At 39.8% G+C, this 17,444-nt stretch overlaps 1 pseudogene; it reads left to right on the top strand.

Annotated features, from left to right (window-relative positions):
• Positions 1–1,919: 1,919 nt before the first annotated feature.
• Positions 1,920–4,338, top strand: LOC136277585 (uncharacterized; annotated as a pseudogene).
• Positions 4,339–17,444: the final 13,106 nt, after the last annotated feature.

The raw sequence follows: 17,444 nt of genomic DNA, 5'->3' as shown, positions 1-17,444 counted from the left end.
TCAGAGCCGAAAATTTTTTCCGCTGATATTTTGCCCATGGAAAGGTATTGGTAAGTAACTAAACATTATGTAGTTTGTTTTCAGAAAGACCGCTTTAATTTGGAGAAAACCGATAAAATCTATTTTTGCTGTCGGCGACTTCAGAACAGCCAAAATTTAAGACGAAATGGGTCGTTCTCAAAACTCGCTTGCATACAAAAGGGAAGAAAGAGAGATAAAATATTTTCTGATGCGTTTGTTCTTAGAGGGTTTTACTTCTAGTTTGGTGGTAAATATTCCATTTAGCCGTAATCTGAACAGCGAACAATAATATTTTAGAACTGCTTTATTCTTAACCGAAAGAAATTTATAATTTAGCCGAAAGTCGCGATTAAAATTTTAGGCATGTGCTACACCTTGGTTTACCCTGAAACTCAAGCCATAAGGTCTTTAAACATTTTACTAAAACGTATGTAAAAACTGGCCTGGGTAATTCAGTTTGCGCTTGACACGAACTCTCCGAAGTTGAACAAAATTTGGTTGAAATATGAGACATTTGAATACGTATACTTAACATAAACGACTTGTTATTACTGAAAGGGAACGATAACCTTTTTGCTGGCCGAAATCTAACGTATTTTTTAAATACGCTATCGCAAGACAAACATTAAATTGAGACAAGGTTTATTGGCTTTTTAAATGAATATGATTGATGTTGCTACCCTCTAAATTAGTTACAACAGAGTTACAAATTGAGGAGATAGACCGATAAGGAGCGCAGTTGCGTGACAAAGAGCAAAATCCTTCTGTCCGCTCCGGGTGACTGAAAAAAGGGATTGTTTTATCAAAATAGCAGAAAACAGCAGTGTATAAACCTCTTAGACTTTTCGACCATCACATCTCTTTGCATCGTAACGATTAAATACTTTTAAAAAGATATAGTCTGGCTGGTAATTAATTTAATTTTACAACAGTCAGTTTTTGACATCTACGTCAAAAATTAAATATAAACTTAATGAAGTGAAACACGAAAACTGGTTTAAGTCTTTTGGGAACCATAGAAAATACTTGTTCATTTCTATCGATTGTGGGAGGCCAATGCAGTCACGACAGAAGAGACAGGAACAGAGCAAAGGAATGTATTCCATTACTTAGCTGTCAGCGGGATGTAACCGGCCATAAGGCGATGTTTGCGTTTCACGGCATAGATAATGAAGTTGAGTTGATTCTGGCGAGAGCATCCATCTTCTTCTCTCCCCAAAATATTGACCAGATGACAGTATGTCCAGCACATAGAACGTCGCTAGGTATTGAATGGACACGCCGAGTTCCGGACAAGTGCAAAGTGCCTTTAATACTGTCTCATCATAGCGAGGATATCAGCAAAAGACCAAAAGCAGATAGCGGGCTCCTATGCAGTGCTAAAAGAAACTGGAGTTTTTCTTGCTGTGGCTCAGGTTTGTACTCTTTAAAATATAAGTATCAACATTGTTGTTTTTCTTGGCGAAAGTGTCAGTAAACTGAATGTTTTTTCTGAGTACTATTTTTTGGTAATTTGAGCTGCAATACGGTGATTAGTTATTCTGTTTCAATAAAACGTGATTACAATGCAACTACGAGGTTTTAACCATACAATCTTAAAGATGGCGATAGTTTGTTTGCTTGTAGGTTTGTCTAGATCTGTTTCAATAAAGGCTGTTACCGGCCTTTGGGGTGCAGCGCGCTGGCGTGAAAGGCGATGGGATCAAGAGACGAAGTAGGGGAGGGGCTTGGGGCGAGGAGATTTCCCCCGCTATAATTTTTCCCGTACGCTATTATCTTCTTTCGAATTCTTTTGCGTTACTTCCCAATTAACCAGACAAGACGTCAGAAACAGGCTAGTTTTAATTGGGTAGTCACAATTAGGTGTATGCCCTAAATGCAGGAAAATGTTGAGCGAAATGGAAACTGAGACGATAACTCCACAAGAGGCTTTTGAGGATAGCCAATTCACGTTTCAAATGGGGGAGCTATCTTTGGTAAGAGAACATTACTTGACGTGCAAGCTATTGTGACCGTGATGGAACTTAGTCCTCAGGCCACTATGCCCTGTTGAAGGAAAAGGCAGCCCGGGAAAGGGGCCGCACGGCTACGTAAAAATAAGTTAATTATTACGCATTGATGACGGAAAATTAGTTTGAGAAATAGTGACACTATCACCCGCTACCCCCGCCCTTTTAAACACTAACCCAGCTCTAATTAAACAAAGCTTTTCCTCTAACACTGCAGTTAATGGGTCAAATGTATAGCTAATTTTTTACCATTCAGGTCCTTTCATAATAAGGTTTCTTTTTAGTTAAACTTTTAAATTCCATAAATTTACTATAGGATGAAACAAAAATGAGTACATCAGAAAGTTCAGTGGCAGAGGGCACACCTTCGTCTCTCTTTCTCATCGACCCTCAGACTCCAGCAACAAGTGTCTACTCCCCAACAGACGTAGATGATCCACTCACATCAGAATGGAAACCACTTGAAAAGCTAAATTCCTTTCTAGAAAGCAGGGACATAAGTCCTGTAAGACATCCTATGAAGACTCAATAAGAAGAGGCTAGCGAACGAACAAAGCGTCGTCACACACGTAAAGCAAAACAAGCGGTTGATGCTGTGTTAGACGAAGTAGCACCAAATCAGAGCGATCAACTTTGGCAGTCAATGGTTACGTCCAAATCTTTTGGACAACACCCTTTTAATGATGACGAGGAGCGCGAAGATGAAGTGCTTATACAGGCGCTAGCGGAATGCTACAGGAATGCTAATAATTGGCAAACCAGGCGGCAAATATTGTCTATAATGGCGGACAAGGTCTCATACAAAGCGCTTCACAAATGGATTCCAAACCTGACGAGGTATCGGCTCAGTGAAGCAAGAAAGCATATCCTGGTCGAGGGTAGAGGTGTCGCACCATCGCTGCAGTCTTCCTAGACGAGGATGGCAGTATCTCAAACTCAACTGGACCACTTTCTGGACTTTATAACGAGCCCTCATACAATCCAGGACCTTCCTTTCGGGAAGAAATCAATAAAACTGTCAACTAAAGAGATCATCACAGTACCAAATGTTCTTCGCCTGATGATACCAGAGTATATAGTCAAGCAGTATTTGACTTATTCAGAGGAATGTGGCGTCACACCACTGAGTCAAAGAACACTCTTGAGAATCCTGACTGTTTGTTCCCCCTCTGAACGAAAGTCTCTTCAAGCTCTCGATTATACAAGTTCTGCAGGGGGTCAGGCGTTCGACGATCTCGCTGACGTAGTAAACAGATTGGGCGACGAATTTATGGGAATGACTTGGGCAAGGGAACAAAAGGAACGCCTGAAGTCTGCAAAGCTTCATTTGAAGGTCGATTTTAAGGTAAAATTGAAATAAACTTAATAATGTGCATGTATAGAGACCTCAACAAACAGGTTCAAGCTTGAAAAAGAGACACTTGCCCTGATGTATGTATTTCCCGCAAACGTGGCGTGATGACGTCATCAGTCACGTGACCATGTCTAAAAGTGGAATTTATCTCAGTGCGAGGACAGACACTGAGCAACTAAGAGCACCTCGCATATTTAAAAGAGTAATGTTATATGGGGCATTTAAAAATGGCCAGTTTGCCTGAGCGAAAAAGTGGGAGGCTAGCTTTGGGGATGTATATTTTCTTCATTGGAACGTACAGAAACTTAACCTAACGTGTTGGTAAATGTTTTTATGAAGAGACACTCTATGTAATCTTCAGGTTGTTATGATACCGGTCACGTGATTAGGACGTTCGGATTTTTTAAAGACGGCTTAAAATTGCATTTTTCCTCGCTAGTGAAGCATATTTTTATTTCATGTGTTGACCTAGGCAAATAAAAGGTGATTATTTATGACTAACTGATATTGTCTGTGCAGGTGCACGTTTCGAAACAATCGAACATTCCAGACCATTGCAGAGCATATGCCCTGAGCGATCCAAAGGACAAGGATTATCAGATGACCTGTCCACATGATCATCTAGAAAACTGCGATCGTTGTGAGTTGCTCGCGTCAGTTCTGGCAGATATACATGACGCTCTTGAGAAGATGTCAAATAGAAATGTGTCACGTGACGTCATAGAAGAGTTGACCTTCATCAAAGGTCAGGCTAAGCAAAACATCTTGGCATGGAAAGCACACCTACTCCGATGTGTTAATCGGGATGAAGCTCGACTAGAGGTGATTAATGCTCTCGATGAAAGTTCAGTACTTCCTGTACAGGACTGGGCCATGAAATTTCTACCAAAAAAGTTCAGAGAAAGCCAAAGTGATTGGTTTGCAAAAGAGGCATGTCCTGGCACATTACCGTAGCTACTCGTCGGGCAGAAAACAAAGAATTGCAGATGATGACCTTCGTACACGTTTTCCAAACCGGCAACCAAGACAGCTGCGCGGTGCTGTCAATTATGAAGGCTGTCATTGGAAAGCTGAAGTCACTCTTACCTCAACTGAAATCTGTATTTTATAGGCAGGACAATGCTGGCTGCTACCACTGTGGAGCTACTATAGTGGGAGCTAGCTTTGAAAGTCGCTGTTATGGGGTTTCCGTGAAACGCCTGGACTTCTCGGACCCACAGGGTGGTAAAGGGCCTTGTGACAGAAAGGCAGCGTCACTTAAATCGCACATGAGAGTTTACCTTAACCAAGGGTCTAACATCGAGACTTCCAGGGAAATGGGAGACGCTATCCAGTCATCAGGGGGTGTTCCTGGAGTCGATGTTACATTATGCAGCTCATCGCAAAACCCTCTTTGAATGTGAATATTGCAGGCGTGAGTTTGATTTCTAATATTGAATACAACGACGGAGGCCTGAGGGTTTGGAAGGCGTGTGGAATAGGACCTGGTAAATGCATACGACTTTCAGAGCTTAATACTCCGCAGGTGCTGCAGGTTCCAGATCTTGTGAAATGTGATGGAGAGAGAATGCCTAATGCACATTTCATTAAAGTGAAGTCCAGGCCTCAGCCTCGCGCAGCTGCTAATTCTCAGAGATGTTCAGATACCGAGGAGGAGCCTGTGGGTGACACCTCGACTGTTCCTCTTTTTTCCTGTCCGGAGGAAGGATGTGTGAAAACGTATCAAAGGTTTTCCTCCTTACAGCACCATCTGGATCTTGGAAAACACGAACGTGCTTTAGAGAATGAGACGTTTCTTGACAGAGCAGTGCTCGCCTACGCAGACAGACTACAGGAGCAGTTCTGTGGTATACCACAGATACAAGCTAGAAAGCGTCTAAACCTCACAAGTCATCCGTGTTTACCGATGGGATGGGCTCTGAAGTCTAGTCATGTTGGACGAACAAGATTTACAGAAAAGCAAAAAGATTACTTGACAAGTAAATTCCGTATTGGAGAGACGACTGGCCAGAAAGCGGATACAGCGTCTGTAGCCAAGTCCATGATGACTGCCAGGGACAGCAATGGAAACCGCCTTTTTACAAGTTCTGAATTTCTGACTGGCCAGAAAGTTTCAAGTTTCTTCTCAAGGCTAGCCTCCAAGCGTACGCTCAGTGAAAATGACGGAGAGTGACATTGAAGAAAACCAGAACGTAGAAGATGAGGAAGCCTTCAGCGAGCTGAGAAGTGAAATCCTTCAAGAAGTTTCCCTCAGTCATCCCATCTGCTATGACAGTTACTACATTTGCGAGCTTATTGCAGATTCAAAGCTGTCAAAATTTGCAATTCAGATGCTTCAGAATATCTGCGAGCACTTTGATATTCCGACAACCGACATCAAAGTGAAGAGGAAAGCTCCTTACATCGAGAGGTTGATCACCTTAGGCAAAAAATGCACCTGTCAGGGAAAACTTTAAATCGCGCTTTGTTTAAACGATATCTGTGATGTGTCAAAACATTTGCCTGTCTCAAAGACTTGCCTATGAAGGTCAACCAATAAACATCGGCATAATTATAGTAAAGAGTACAGCGCTTTACAGCAAAAGTCTCATAGAAAACTCAACTCAAGAGCTTGTTTGTCGATTGTTTTTTTTTTAATTTTGTGAAAAGTTTAATTTTGTAAGACCCTTGTTTTGTTCTCCTTTTTAATTCGAGCAAAATGGTATTGCGAACATGTCTAGAGTCGTAGATTAGAACACCGTATTAAAAAACAAAAAAACAAACAAAAAAAAAACCCAATTATGTATGGCCTGATGGAAAGTCGAAATTCGAAGAAAAGGCTGCAAGAGAATTATAAAATATTCACTTAAAGTGAAATCGAAAACAACGGAAACAGGTCCCTTTCACGTCGTTGTTTCTCTACACCCTCCCGGTGGGAATAATTTTGTTCTGTTACGCAACTCCACAGCTACAACATAATTTAAGACAAATGTGCCCTTGACAACTGGAGCGTTTACCTGCAAATTATTTTGAGCTTTATGAAAGCTTAATCTTTGAAAGCGTACAAGATGTGAAAATTGGATGGAAAAGAAAGGATTGATCGAATCCAATATTTCCGATAAAATACTCGACTGCTGAAGTTCCCGGGTGAAGTTAGGGGGTTCGCTGCTTCGAGTTCGTTGAGCATAATTTTGGGAAGAAGAAACAAGGATAACCAGGGAGCAAATTGCCCGAGACAAATTTAAAGTCAACCAAAAAAAGGGTAAGACAGTAAGGTAATTTTTTTAAAACACAAATCTGTTAATAATTTCATGCGAGTTAAGTTTTCGGCAGTAGCGGCAAGCCGCAGTAAACACCAACAAACCGCTACTTGAGGCCCCGTCCACACGTATCCGGATAAATTTGAAAACGGATAAATATTCATACGGTTACGGGCTCCGTCCACTCGTAAACGGCGTTTTCACGCACCGAAAACGGATAAATTTGAAAACGCTCTGCAGAGTGGATAAATTTGAAAACGCTGGCTAAGCGTCTCCGTGTGGGCGCCTTATCCGGATAAATTTGAAAACGATTTGAAAACGATGACGTAACAAGAAAATGAAAGTAAAATAAAATTTGAATTTCTCGTCATTCTGGCACCATCACCATTGATTTTGATTTTGATTTTATCTGTGATTGGTTCTAAGTCACTGTTTTGCTTCAGGAAATCAGAGATATGTATTTTAAACACTGTTTCAACAGAAGTTACTTTGGCCCCTTCAAACTTAGCATTTAGTGGTTCAATTTTGCACATTTTGTTCAGTTCATCACGGCATTGTTTGACGTTTGCGTGTGGACACCAAAAACGATTCACAAACGGCAACGTGTGGACGCGAATAAATTTGAACACGGATAAATATTTATCCGTTTTCAAATTTATCCGGATACGTGTGGACGGGGCCTCAACCAAATTTTGTTCAACTTCGGAGGGTTCATGTGAAGCGCAGACTGAATTACCCAAGCCAGTTTTTACATATGTTTTAGTACAATGTTTAAAGGCCTTATGGCTTGAGTCTCAGGGTAAACCAAGGTGTAGCACATGCCTAAAATTTTAATCGCGACTTTCAGCCAAAATATAAATTTCTTTTGGTAAGAATAAAGCAGTTCTAAAATATTATTTTTCGCTGTTCAGATTACTGCTAAGTTGAATATTTACCACCAAACTAGAAGCAAAACCCTCTATGAACTGACGCATCGGAAAATATTTTATCTCTCCTTCTTCCCTTTAGCATGCAGGCGAAATTTTGAGAACGACCCATTTCGTCTAAAATTTTGGCTCTTTTGAAGTCGCCGACAGCAAAAATAGATTTTTTTTTATTTTCTCAAAATTGAAGCAGCGTTTTTGAAAACAAACTACATCACATCGTTAAAAGTGTCCAACCTGTCTAAATGGATAAGATGGCCAAATGAACTGACCCCAAATTACATTAAAGACCTATTGAAGTATAATGACTCTCGTCGCACACTAAGATCTTCAACAGGTTGCTTGATGAGCCTTGAGCGAATCTTAAAACGTATGGTGAAAGGGCTTTTTCCGTGGCGGCACTAAGGCTCTGGAATAAACTATCACTCCAGATCAGGCTTTCATCATCAGAGGCAGTTTTTAAGGCTAATCTTAAGACTTATCTTTTTAAGCGTGCATTTGATTTGTAGTTTTTACTTGTAGTTATAGTCTATTTAATTCCTAAGATTTCAATTTTTATGGCTTTTAGGATATTGTAAAGCGCCATGGACACTTAATGAACGATGGCACTATATAAATGTATTTAATTTGATTTAATTAATTTAATTTAAATAGCCCAAGAAACCTTTCACAGGGTTATTAACCAATTATTTCATCCTCACTTCGTATTCTTACAAAGTGGGTCTCATTAAGACTGTCGTTGATAAGGCCTACAAGATTAATGGCACCTGTTTAGGGTTTCATGAGGATATTACTGAGCTTTTGAATATTCTAAAAAAGAATCTTTCCCTGCCCATTTAATCGAAAAGGTTATAAACCGTTACATAACTGGGACCCAAAGCAATCATCATCCCCGGGGTTCCCTTCCCACCACTTCACTTACGTTTTACTTTAAGCTACCCTACAAAGGCCATTTTTCTGCTTTCACCCAGAAAAAGATTCGCCATTGTATTAGGCGCTATTGCAATGATTTGGATATCAAGCTGGTTTTCTCTTCTTTAAAGATTGGTAACTTGCTTAGTATGAAAGACCCTGTCCCTGAAGGGCTTCGTTCACGCGTGGTCTATAATAAGTTCGTATGCGCTGGCTTCTTCAAATTATAGTGTTATTTTATTTATCATAGTTTTCATGTATGGCTCCTTGGGATAGCACTTCTTAGTGATGATGAATACCATGGATAAATAAAGTTTTCATTCATTCAACACTGAATAAACCTACTTCAAACACTAAGGCTACTACAACAAATTGTATCGATCAAAAAAATTGCGCGATCTTCTGTTAATACGCTAAACCACTTCCATAGCACCATTTGCAGCAACTCTCCCAAATACACTATGCCAGTTAGACAAACTACCGCAGCTACACTGAAGTACACAAATACACAAACTTTTTCTGCAATTTCTTAAATTTCTGCTGAGCTGTAGAGATCATTCCTACATATAATTCCACCGGCAGGTCAACATGTAGCTCACCAAACTAAAACATTGGTATCAGATTCATGACGGAAGCGAAGAGCACACTAAAATTTGCCTTCCTCCCAACAAATTGCTTTGTTTCCAATTAACAAATAGAGAAGCCTTGACTGTGCTCTGTTCTGTTATAAAGCACGCAGGAAGCGGCTAGAGCACGAAAGAAGTGTAGGGAGAAACACGAGACGTAGTCGAGTGTTTCTTCTCACTTCTTGAGTGCTCTAGCCGCTTCCTAAGTGCTTTATAACAGAACAGAGCACAGTCAAGGCTTCTCTATTTGTTTTATAATAAAGAATCCGTTAAATTACCCAAGCATTACTTTCAATTTTCAAAACAAGCTTTATTTCCAAAGCGAACAACAGTGTCGTCAGCATGCTCTATACCCTCATAAAGCACGCTACAATAAGCCAATCGGAATCCCTGTTAGAATGCTTCAAATAATCTGATTGGATGTACAAGACTAAAGCTGTCAAAAGTGTCAAACCATCAAAGTTCAAAAACCATCAAAGTTCACATTCTACGATAGTTTACAAACTAAAGTAGTTCGGCAAGTCAACACTTTTGCCTGAAGTTTTTAAGTCTCTAATACAGAATCTTGAAGTGAAATGTTCAGTGAACTTCAGCCGAATTATGGCTCATAAAAACACACGAGTTTTTTCACATGACAAGGTAGAAAACAAACTGTTCAAGGCGAGTGTTTTTTGAGTGAACGACAGCCGAATTCACCGGAACATGAAGATCGCTCGTGATGATAGCGCCGCAAAACTCGGCTGCAGTGACTGATGTGACTTTCCACTCAACGTATCGGAAAGGATATCGAAGGGTGGCCGATGTAGTTTCTGAGGCTTGCTTTACTGTGATGACCGGAGATCGCCATGATGAGCGAGCCGCGATGAACTTCAGCATGATCATATTTGCTCAGACACCGTCATGATTAGTATGAATTTTAGCAATTATGCCAGTTTGGTTAAATTTTTCATCATTTCTGTTTTGTTCTGTTTTGTTTTTGAACACTGAACTTTATATACTATACGAGTGTTTAGCTGTATTTGATTTTTATTACCGTACGTAAGCTTGCGATCTAACTGAGCGCGAAAATCTTTAAAACTCGGAATGTTTATTTTGTTTTTCCTTTGAGGATTTTCGTATCTGCTCACGTTTTAATAACGTAAATTACGGCGGCAGGTATGTTTACAAACCTTTGTTTGATTCTTCTGTTGCTACTTGTCGGCTCGCTTCAGTTCCGAAATTTCACTTTCAATTATCGGAAAAAAGCTAAAAAGAAGTCCTGGAAAAGCTCGAACATAGTACAATTGACAGATGGTGTGACAGCTTTAGCTCAGCTCTATGCTCTATACTCTCATAGAGCACGCTCTTTCAACCAATGACAGCGCGCGTTATATCCGAACTTTATTATAAATGTTAATAGTGCCTAACTATTATTTGAAACGCATGAATTCGAGTTGAAGCCTAAATGTTTTCAAGGCTCTTTTCTGCTATTGCTTAAATTGCAACTCACAAAAGAAAATCTTTCCTTCACTTGAATTTATCCCCGGGTCAAAATGCAAGTTACTGCAAAAAAAAAAATGCCACCAACTGTACCACTTATTCTAAATACACAAACTACTTCAAAATCATCAAAAGTTCCAAAGTAAAGAATACATCAATTAAATCAGTTAAACCTAATGAATCAGTTACTGCATAAACAGTAAACTACTACTCTATACACGAACTTCACAAAAACAGCAAGAGCACCAAATGTGCAATTTGCACCAATTGATGGAACTGCATAAGACTTTTCTAGCCGAATCCACTGGATTCGCTTTGCCAACAACACCAACTACACCAACTACACCAACTACACCAACTACACCAACTACACCAACTACTGCAACTACACTAAATTGCACGGACTACAACTACTGTAAATGAGCGAACTATACCAAAGACAGCAGGAACTTTAAATGTACTTACCACGACAATTACCTCAGCTCTACCACACTTCATCGTCTCTGCAAATTACACGAGCTACCCAAACTAACCTCGACAACACGAATTACATTAATTATGCTAATTGCAACAACAACTCCGATTAGGCATACTGAACCAGCTACTGCAACTCTACTAAACTGTTTCAACTATACCATTTGCATCAACGATATAAACTAAACCAAACGTTGAACTCCACAAAGAATACAACTTTAAAAAAAATGCAGTTACGCTTGACTTAACCGATATTTGAATAAGTCGAAATACAAAACCAGCAATCGTCACAAAGGCGCAAACTACACCAACTATCGGAGTTTCACAGAACTAGATAAATTAAACTAACTGCATCAGCTACTCCAACTACGCGAACTGTTCCTTCATAAACCAACCCAATAACACCAACAACACGTCTTAAGGGAACTACACTTAACATCACCATCTGCACCGATTACACTAATCGCAAAAAGCTCCGGAACTGCAACTAATTACATCGACTACACTGGCCACGTGAACTTCATGGGCTACACAGCATCAGTTTAAAAAAATGCACACTTCATTACTACCTGGACTGCACAAAAACAATAATAAGTACACCATGTGCATCAAAGCCACTAACTACACCAAGTGTACTAATTACACCAGTACTGGAGTTACATTCGAACTACGCCAGCTTCACCACCAACTGTACCATCAACTGTACCAACCGTATTCAGTCGTTTCGTACCCACGGACGTCTCTTACTTAGTCGGTTCGTACTCAAACTCAGAAGATCCATACCCAGTCTGTGTCGGTTCGTAGCCGACCCGTTGGTCAATCGATATCCGTTCCAACATTCAATGACGATCAAAATTCAAGAGATCTCACGAAATACCTACTACCAACGCTATTACCAACTGAGCTACGAAGCCACTAGCTGGAAGCGAAGAAAATTTGAGAGAATTACTGCATTCCGTGAGAGAACTGGGATCTGATTTGGCACGAAGGATGCTGTGTATGCATAACATAGCGCTTAATGAACTCGCTTTGGAAAGTGTAGTTTTTTAATTTAATTTTGGAATCATTTGGGGGTTCGATTGTTTTATCTCTTTGGGCACCCTATTCCATAACACAGATCCGCTATAACTAAAACTGCGTTTATAATAATTAGTGCGCGGGTGTGGAATGGAAAGCTTGCTTCTAGCATATCTGACATTGTACGCGGATAAAAGAGAGAACTTAAGTAATTCGGTTATTGGCTGTTTACAGTGTTATAGATCATAATTACTTTATTCAAATAAAAATACAAATCACAATTAGAGAAGGTTGTGATACACGCTGCTCGGTTCTGTTGCTTTTGTAATTTTTGAGAAAGTATCTTTGAACAGCGTCCCCACACTACAATATTCCTTTTGCATTTGATGGCGCTTAAGCCGCTGCAATCTTTTTAGAAATTTCTTTAATATGAACCAATATTACACTGAGGGATTTCATGGTGGAGACTTGTTCCATCGGGATTTGGATTATATATATATATATTTATTTATCTATTGATTAGTGATATATAAGCAGGCTGGCCCAGTTCAGCTTTAAGATGGTTGAATGAGGGCCTGCTTAGGACATACTGAGTAAAAAAAAATGTATTTAGAAATATAAAATACAAAAGAAGCTCACAACGCAAATTACAATTCACACTTAAGATATACGATATCCGTTACATTATAAAGTATATTACATCAATTACATAATTAAAGTTTGAGGAATGTTTGTAAATTAGGCAATGAAGTAATGTTTCCCAGTTTACTAGTTAGAGAATTCCACGTCCTTGCACCTTTATTGCGAAAGGAACCTTGATATTAAGCTATCAAGATATTAGCCTGGGGTAATCGCAAAAGGTCTCTATATGTGGTATTGTAGACATTATATTTGCGAGGAAGAACTAAATTAATTCAAAAGATGGGCTGGCGCGAGACCTTGTTGACATTTAAGCACTTGGAGGCAAGTGTGAAATTGCCTACAATTTTTCCGCATTTTCTTCTTTACGCCCTTTGATAATACGAGCTGCTCGCAGTTGTTTAGGTGGTCCTGATTTGTCTTTCCACAGCCATCCCAGACTACACAGCTGTAGTCGCACGCAGGAAGTATCATGGAGTCATAGGGTGCGATATAGGCCTCTGGAGGAATTATTTTGTCAGCTTTCCGCAGCATTCCCAGCCTAGCAGATATTTTGGAAGCAATATGGTCGATGTGATCACTCCAAGAGAGGGCTGGATCGAGCATAACTCCGAGAGACCCCGCTAAAGGTCTTGTCGAACGCTGAAACATTAAAATTTGCAACTATTGAGAGCCTTTGATCTGTTCCCACAAGTATTACTTTAGTTTTAGAGTAGTTAAGGAACAGGTAGTTACTATCTACCCAGCTTATGATGTTGCTTAGATCAGCAGACAGGTAAGACTCGACTTCTTCCTTGGAACTACTACTATAGAATAGCAGAGTGCATCCGCAAAAAGTTGAATTTGATAGCAATAGACAATGGATGGGAAGTCATTAATATAGATGATATAAAGTAATAAACCGAGTAATGAGCCCTGTGGGACACCAAACTGTATCGACTGGGGTTCAGAAAGAACACCATTAACACAAATGCTTTGAGTCCGGTTTGACAGATAAGACTTGAACCATACAACCGCAGAATCAGAAGAACCGAGGGAAAGCAACTTATGCAGCATAATGTCATGATTTATAGTGTCAAATGCTTTAGACAGATCTAAAAATACCATTCAATGAACCGGCCTTTGTCCATGGTATGGAGAGGCTTAATAGTGATATCAATGAGACATGTACTGGTTGAGTGCATAGGCTCTAACAGAGAGAGAATGTACAAACTACTTCAACTACTGCAACTGTTTAAAACTAGCCTACCTTTGTCGTGCATGTTTTCAGGATCCCAACGAACCCAAGCTAAGATGTCCACAGAGGAAGAGGTGCTAGCACGACAGCCTAGTAGCATGCATGGCAGTAAACACAGCGTCGGCTAATAGCAGGGTCTTAATGGGGGAGTAGCTCTGACGGTTTATTCGTTATTATTTTGACGGTTAACGATCAGTCTTTGAGGACTTCGACGGTTGACGGTTGACAATATTTATTCTTTGACTGGTGATTAATGTTAAGATTTTATATCTTCTAGTGAGAAGGAAAAGTGATTTTGAGGTCTATTCAGTCTTTCTCTGACGAAATGAAGTGGAGCGTAATTTGGAGACCACTAACGATAATCTATTGTTGGTTTCCAATAACTCCTTATTTCTCAATGATATATTCAAGATTAGCAGAACTTTTCGGGCCTGATTCTTCTCGTCCTGCCCATAGCAAACTTAGAGCACGAAGGAGATTGCGGAAATGCTTCACATCTCAAACTAAGTACCCACGTGTTTTCCTGTATCTATCTTACCGAGAGATAATAGATTCTCTTGATCTTATTCATTAGCGTGCATGTAAATTTATCGCTTACGTTAAGATGATGTTCAGCAAATTTCAGAACTTTTAAAAAATATCGTTCGAGCGCGAATTCATAATCTCAGTATCTGCTTTATTCGTGACCATCAAGAATCACTAGAGAGGACGGATTTCAAGTTAAACTCGAACAAATGGTTTACCTCCCACCTTGTTAAGCCGTTATTTCTTCTTTGCTTTTTTTTAACAGACAGGTACTATAAGTCAAAAAGAAAGTAAATCTTACCCCAACACATATTTTTTCCCAATTTTTGGCAGACAAAACATTCTTTTTAATAACTCAAAATTTTCACTTTTAACCCTTTCACCCCTAAATCTCAAAAGTAACTCTCCTTGCTGTCTGCTATACAGTTCTCATGATGTTAGTTTTGAGAATTCGGTTTTGAATCAATTAACAATTGCTCAACTGATATTTCTTTTATTCTTATCGCCTGTCTTCTTGACATTGTATTGATATTGTAAGGAGAAATTCTGCCTTGGTCACTCTCGGGAGTTAAAGGGTTAATGGTATATTTCATTACGTTTGCATACGAGAGGATGAGGTACCACAATCCAATCAGCTGTGGTTTTCAATATAGCCGCAGCGTAGGATCGCATGCTAAAATAAGTTTAAAAAAGGTCATCATTGGATAAGGTCTGCTAGAATAACACGGCTCAAACCCCCAGCTCACCTGGACTTCGAATCGTCAACTTTAGCCAACAGTTAGACGAGATAGAGGCAAGAAGTAAAGTTGTATATAGATTTGGCAAGGTGTGGCAAGGACAATTTCCACGAGAGTAAAGCTATTTTTGCATCTCATCAGGAGACAGGCGCGAGTAATTTACGTCACGTTGACTTTCATAGCCACGCTGCAAAGAAGTTTCCTTCATAGTCATCGTATCCCAGAAGAAGGTCTTACCTCGACATCTCCAACCGTGTAGTATCTGTCAAGTAAAAACAAGAACATCCATTTATTGCATCAAAGGCTTCCGTGAGGCCGCTCATGGAACGGAATTGGATAAGCGAATGAAAAGGTAGTTGAATGAAAAAAATTGGGAATTGGTATATTCGGCGTATTGAAAGTTATTTGGAATGTTAGAGGATTTTATGGAAAGGAAAAAAAAGGCCATCTTCGTGCAGCTTCACTCCAGGTAATCGTGCAAAATCTATTGAACAAATAGTCCGCAGTCGATTGATATCGTCGGCTTAAAGGTCTTTAAACCATCGAAGCTTTTACGGTGTCACTTTGAGCATCGTCCCGCTTAGCAGCGTTTAGGATTTCGATGTCCATTTTCGCCGTCAGCGTTCCCGGCTTAACAACATTTCAGTGTTCTACTCCACAAAGGAGTTCAAACACAGACCATTTTCGTGCCGCTTATATACTTCATGGCTGAATGCCATTTATAGACGAAAAAATGGCGGAATGGTATATTATTATATAGGCGACTTTTTGGTTAGGCTTACTTGAGTTGCTAACTTACTTAAGGTTCTTCCTTCCTTAAGGTGCTTTACTTACTTAAGATGCTTTACTTACTTGAGATGCTTCACTTACTTGAGATGCTTCACTTACTTGAGATGCTTCACTTACTTCAGGTGCTTTCCTTACTTGAGGTGCTTTCCTTACTTCCCGTGCTTTACTTACTCGAGATGCCTTACTTACCTCAGGTGCTTATCTCACTTGAGAGTAAAGCACCGCGTGTAACTAAAGCGCTTTAAGTAAGGAAAGTGCCCTAAGTAAGGAAAGCGCGTCAAGTAAGCCGCACCCATAGGTCGTCTATAGATTTCATTCCGCTATTTTGTCGTTTATATGGCGTTCATCCATGAAGTTTATACCGTTATTGGGAAAAATCTACGCCTTTCTCGTCCCTTCTAAAGCTTGGCAGATATTTTGGAACAAAACCATTATTTAGCAGGGGGAGGTTGGATTTCAATGTTTAATCCAATTTTTAATGAATAAATTAATAAGAGTCGATTTTCCTACTGGTGAGTGTGTGCCATAATGCCGCCCGACTTTCACCCTACATCTCATGGAATGACTACATCATCCATGAGCCGAACAGGATCCATGTATTTTTTTTCTTTTATGTATGTCACAAGAATTGAGAGCGTGCTCTTGATTAAGCGCCGCCCCTCCTTTTAGCCGAAATTTTAACTGAGCACTCAATCGCTTAACCGAGGAAATACAGTATATGTTACCAGAGGCGAGCAGAGTCGTAATACTTGATGGATTTTTAATACGAATGTTTATTTTTTTCCAAAAGGGTACGCTAATCAACCTGATTGATTCTTAGCGCGGTCCGGACTTTCCTATCTCTGCACATGGGCACGGTAACGCTTTCGTGAGGTTTTGTGAGTTTTTGGTTTTCATAGATATACGTTGTTTTGCCCACTGGGCAGCCTTCTTGAAGGAAAGACTTAAGTTACAATGTTAAGGTGATGAATAACTTATCAATTCTTTCCTTGTTCACACAAATCACTCCGGCTACCTGCAAAATATTGGTTTCGAAATGAATTTTGAGAAGGCAAGAGCGTCAATGATTCTGTTGACATGCCGTCCAAAAGCCAAGTACACTCAAGAAGTAAAAACGTGAGGCTTTTTATTTTTTACAATTCAATCTATCGATGTGACTTTCATTCAGACTCTTTCAATTCCTCAAAACAATTCTAGGTCATGATAGTTGATGATAGTTAACCAAAGTGGAGGCCTTAAGAGGTATCCAAGACCTCGGGTTAAGTTGTTCCCAATGCAAACCCCCGGCTGATGAACAGCACACATTTCCTGTGCGTCTTTCAACTTATTAAAAGCCGCAATGTTTATTAGATATTATTGAGCATTTTCGACGCAGTGTTTAGTCAACTGGCGCGTATATTGAGCTTGACAGCAGCACGTTGAGTCCGTTTTATGAGGATTAAGCTCGAAGCGGACATTGAGAT

Source organism: Pocillopora verrucosa, chromosome 13 (genome assembly GCF_036669915.1).
Source record: "Pocillopora verrucosa isolate sample1 chromosome 13, ASM3666991v2, whole genome shotgun sequence".
In the NCBI taxonomy this organism is placed as follows: Eukaryota; Metazoa; Cnidaria; class Anthozoa; order Scleractinia; family Pocilloporidae; genus Pocillopora; species Pocillopora verrucosa.
The sequence above is the reverse complement of the archived record's forward strand: the minus strand, read 5'-3'. Positions and strand labels throughout refer to the sequence as shown.